The sequence below is a fragment of the Trachemys scripta genome, chromosome 7 (assembly GCF_013100865.1).
Source record: "Trachemys scripta elegans isolate TJP31775 chromosome 7, CAS_Tse_1.0, whole genome shotgun sequence".
Taxonomy (NCBI): domain Eukaryota; kingdom Metazoa; phylum Chordata; order Testudines; family Emydidae; genus Trachemys; species Trachemys scripta.
The window spans coordinates 110,162,499-110,168,331 of NC_048304.1; positions in this window are offsets into that span (position 1 = coordinate 110,162,499).

The following is a 5,833-nucleotide window of genomic DNA, read 5'->3' on the forward strand; positions in this document are numbered from 1 at the left end:
TATCCTGTATTGTCATTTAAGTTGTCATCCCTCTACCTCTTACTGTAAATTTTTAGCAATAATACAAGACTGACCTTGTAAACTATGTGCATGCATTTATGTGATAAGGTATTTTATATACATATAATTTTAAAATATTTATTTCATACAGATCACTGTTAAATACGTTAATGTCACAAAGTTTAAAGTTGCACATGAAACCTAACTCCTGCCTTCTTAAGACTATTGGAATTCAGATGCTCCAGTTACTGTCTCTTTCTGCAGGACCGTCCCATTCCTCGTGCATTGTGAAAGGTTGATGAGATCATTTTGTTGAAACCACTTCACTCATTTCATATATCAACTAACTTTTGCAGTGAATGAGGCTGGGTCCTGCATAAAAAGTAGTATGATTGACTAATTAAAGGCTATTCTGTGTCTACACAAGGAGCAGAGTTAAGATTCAGTGGGGAACATAACCTTCTGGCATTTTGAGTTTTGAGTGCTTCATGTGTGGACAGTGATGCATTTCTTTTATCATGTAGAACTATTTTGTGGATAGCATTGAAATACTCTGTCCTGCACAATATGTATATTCCAGTGAAGCAAGCAAGGGCTCTGTTCGCTGTAATTTTATTTTACAGTAGATTAGACAAGGTTCTTTCAAAACCCTGCTTCATGCCATTTGAACTTTCACAGATAATCTCCCTGCATCTACATATGATATAAATTATAGTTTCCTGCTAGTACAACATCAGTAGGAAGCTATTACATTGTAAGCTGACTGCAAATTTATACCATGTTTATATTCATGTGCAGTACCTTTCCAACATTCGCAGATTGTTACTATTTTTACTGCATAACTGTGCTCATATACACAGTGTCTTTTAAAACTTCTTCTCAGCCAAATCAAAACAGATTATTCCTAGATTGCTAAAAGTCACATTTAAAACCTAGAGATTTAGGTCCTGTCAAATTTCACATCAACCAATTCCTGGTGAACCTAGTCAACCAGTTCCAAAAAGACTTGCAGTTTTTTTAATTGCAAGTGTTTTTTCACAACACATCAAAATGATAGAACCAATTTTTCCCTTGACTTCTCAAGCAAAATCACTTATAACCTGAAAACAAAGATAGAAAATTTCATCTTCAAAGGTAAGTTTGACAAATGAATAAGCGACTGAAAAAGACCCTCCAGAATGGAAACACTTGTGTATTCCTAACTACTTCTTCGAGTTGTGCCCGTGTGGGTGTTCCACTGTAGGTGTGTCTGTGTCCCTGCGACTCTGATCGGATATTTTAGGTAGCAGTATCTGTTTGTCCCGCACATGCGCTCTCATGCTCTGCCACAAGGCTAACTAGCATTGCGCAGGCGAACCCCTCTTAGGCCGGGGTGGTCGAGAAGGAACTGAGACCTAATAGCAGTCTTTCTCTTTACCTTACAGTATAGAGTTAGCTTTTTAACTCCGATTAGAGTTTCCGCTTGTTTTTTTTTCTTAGTTATATAATGTTTCCGTTAGGATTTTTCCCCCTCTTATCCCTGTTCTCCCCCCTCCCTTCCCCCTGTCTGGGGATCACCCCCAGTAAGGGGTATGCTCTGCTCCCCCAGGTTTAAACAGTGCCTCTCCTGTAGTGAGGACACGCCTGCTGCATCTGGTCTCTTGGAGAGGCTCACATTCCACAGAAGAGTACCTTCTGCCAACAATTGAAGGTTGGATCCTGAAAGAACCGGGAGTTAAAGATGAAACTGCTCTTCATGGAGGGGGTACCCTTAAACCGGCTTCCGACCCCGGTCCTGAATCCCGTCCACGGCGAAGATCATCCCAGATCCTTCCACTTTTAAGGAGGGGAGAGCCAAGGAGGAAATCAAACTGACCCCTGACCAGCCAGAGGAGGAGATTGCCATTGCGATTGGTCATCTCTGGACCAATGACTCCGAAACATAGTACCCACAGGACATATCATTCCCCCAGTGCAGGCACTGCCTATAAGCATAAAGGCCTGAAGGGTTCAGGCTCTGAGATGGTGGCACCAGCTGTCAAAGGCAAGAGCAAGACTATCTCTGCAAAGGTGGTTCCAAAAGTTTTCCTGTCAGTACCAACTACTTCCAAACAATCCTTGTTGGACCAACCATTTCATACAAGATCTCCACTGATTTCCTTGGTACCGGCAAGTCTGCATCAACAAGCCCTGATGGTACTGATCACCACGGTACCACAGGACTTTTGTTTTTCCTGAGATCTCATAGTGAATGAGACTCCAGAGTCCCTGTTGCTTGGTACTTGCACATCTTGATCCCTGGAATCACCATGGGCCCCATGGCGTTTGCCTCCAGTCTGCTTGTCAGCTCCACCACTATCCAGCAAGTACTCAGATAGTGACAAGGATGATATCTTCTCACTACACTCACACCATGGTCCATCTCTACATCAACCAGGGCCCGCCCAGTCTGAGCCTCAACTTTCTTGGTATGACCACCTATAGGTACCACCACCCATGCCCTTTACCCCACCCCAGTGGCCATACTGCGACCCGTGGGAAGCCTACAGGCACCATACTACTTGGGCATTTAGTGTCTCCTACCAAGGATCAATAGGATGGTCTCCTTAAGCCTCTATATTTAGAGCCCCAGAACCTCAAGAGGAAACTTTTTTGAGGAAGAAGAGGCCAGACTAGAAGAGGAGGCTATGGCACTAACGAATATCCCCCCTGACGAGGCGGTGATGCTCCCTCCGCCATCCAGGGCGGATGATTTTAAATAGTTTCAGGATCTCACAAAAAGGGTGGCAGATACAGTACAAATTCCTCTTGAGGAGGTGAAAGAAGCCCACCATAAGTTGATAGATACATTGCACACCTCCTCTGCCGCCTCCTCAAGAATTGCTCTCCCTGTCAACAAGGTACTTCTGGATCCTGCTAAGGTCATTTGGCAAACGCCAACCTCTATCACTCCAACATGTAAAAAGGTTGATTAAAAAGTACTATGTGCCCTCCAAGGATGCAAAATTCCTTTTTTCGCATCCTCCACCTAACTACATCATTATGTACGCTGTGAATTCCTATGGCCAATGCCCTTATGGCAGAAAATGGAAAAGACATGATTTATTTGATAGGAAGGCATACTCCTTGGTGACTCTACAATTCAGGATTGCTAATTACCACGCTTTAATGGTGATGTACGACCACATGAACTATGCTAAATGTAATGCATTTATTGATCATCTGCCAGAAGCACAACGGGAACAGTTTCAAGCCATCATCCACAAAGGACAGTTAGTAGTGAGAACAGCACTCCAGACCACACTAGATGTCGTGGATACAGCAGCCCACTCAGTATCTATGACAGTGATGCGACGGGTGTTGAGGTTACATGTCTCAGGACTCCTGAAGGAGGTGCCAATGATGATTGAGGACCTCCTTTTTTTGAGGACTCTAAACTTTTTGCAGACTAGACCAACTCATCACTCCATACTTAAGGACTCCAGGGCCACACTATGCTTGCTAGGGATCTACACACCAAGACAGAAAGGGAAGTTCAGTCCCCCGTCATCCCATAGATCCCGGCCACCCCAGTACCCACCACCATAGTTAATATGAGCCATAGCAAGAGGCCTAGGATTCAAAAGTGAAAATTATCAGATCCTCAGTCCTTAATATCTCAGCCCTCATCCTCAAAATACCAGTTTTGATGCCTTGGTCAAGGCCCCAGAGGCCACTCCCCACAACATCAAATACGACCTACGGATCTTCTACATCCCTTTTGGATGTCACTTCACTCTTTTTTTTTCTTCAAAATTGGGAAAATGTAACTTCCGACAGATTGGTCTTAGAGTACCCATTGGAAATGATCTCCATCTACTTCACTTCCATCCCTCTTCAGGGACCCTTCTCATGAGAGACTTAAGGCAAGAAATGGATCACCTGCTATGCCTAGGCACCATAGAACTTGTTCCTGTATACCTCGGAGGCAGTGACTTTTATTTCCAATATTTTCCAATTCCCAAGAAAAAAGGAGGTTGGAGACCCATACTAGATCTAAGAGCACTGAAAAAATACATGAAGACCCAAAAATATCACACTAGCATTGATTATTCCATTTCTTGAGCAGGGAGATTGGTTCTGAGCCCTGGACCTCCAGGATGCCAACTTCCATATATCAATCTAGCCATCCCACAGACAATTCCTCAGGTTTGCCTTCGGTCAGGACCATTACCAGTACAGAATACTTCTCTTCAGACTCTCATCCGCACCTATAGTATTCTCCAAGGTCCTCTGTAGAAGTTGCTCATCTGTGTATATAAGGGATCATGATTTACCCTTACTTGGACGACTGTCTTCCCAGGGCATCTCTGAAGGAATGGGCTCTACAGACCACCCAAAGGACTATGGATCTATTCACACAATTGGCTTTGCAAATCAATGCCTAAAAATCTACCTTGATTCCAGTAGAGTGCTTGGAGTTTATAGGGGCCGATTTCAACTCAGTACAAGTTAGAGCACTCTGGTGACACAGATTTCACACCTTGACCACTCTCATAGAGACGGTTCAAACCAACCCACAAACACCAGCCAGACATTGCCTCCAGCTACTCAGGCACATGGTGGCATGCATATTTTGTCATTTCACGCCAGACTACATCTGAGGTGCCTAAGCATGGATCAGGTTGGTCTACACTCCAGATAAACAGACTACACAAACCTGTGTCGATACTCTCCAGGGTTAAACACTCCCTGAAATGGAGGAAAGACCCTATGAACATCTGTGCGGTGGTCCCATTCACGCAGCACCATCCTCCCCACATTGCCTCTAACAATGGATGCATCCCTATTAGGCTGGGGAGCCCCACAGGTTCAGGGCAACCACCACAAGGTTCAGGGCAAATGGTCCCCCACAGAGTCGACTCTTCATATCAACCTCTTAGAACTAAGAGCAGTCAGAAATCCTGATGCACACTTTCTTCCACTAATCAAGGACACTCGTACGAAAATCATGACAGACAAGATAGTGTGCATGTTTTACATAAATTGACAAGGTGGCGCCAGATCATCCTCTCTGTGCATGGAACCACTAAAGTTAGGGAATTGGTGTATTTGCCACAGTGTTCTCATATCAGCCACTTACTTGCCGGGAGTACAGAATATAAGTAGCAGATAGTCTTAGCTGCAAGTTCTCACATGAGCATGAATGGGAAATGAACCCAGCAGTGCTCCACTGCATATTTTATCACTGGGGAACCCTAGTAATAGACTTGTTTGCCATTTACCTGAACAGGAAACACCCACTCTATTGCTCCAGAGCCAGCCTCGAGAAACACTCATTAGGAGACGCTCTCCTCCCATGGGACAGAAGCTTTTATATGCTTTTCCTCTGTTCATTCTGATGCTGAAGGTTCTGATAAAAATAAAGAGAGAAAAAGCAAAAGTTATACTGATTGCTCCCACCTGGCTGAGACACTGTAGCACCCATACCTGTCACAGCAAGCAATGTGTCCATCAGTCCCTCTTCAACCCACACATCACCTCCTCTCCCAGAATGACAGACAAACCCTCCATCCCAACCTATGGATCCTCCAGCTCAAGGCTTGGCTCCTTCATGGTTCCAGCACAGAAAACTGCTGCTCCGAGTAGGTGCAAGAAGTATTATTACAGAGTAGAAAATTGGCTACCCAACGCACTTACCTGAAAAAAATGGAAAAGATTGCAGGTTTGTTGTATTTCCAAACAAATTCCACCGGTATCTTCCTCCGTCCCCTTCATGCTAGACTACATACTAGACCTGAAGAGTACGGGGATATCTCTTAGCTCCCTCAAGGTACATCTTGTGGCCATAACAGCCTTCTGCCAAGTGATACAG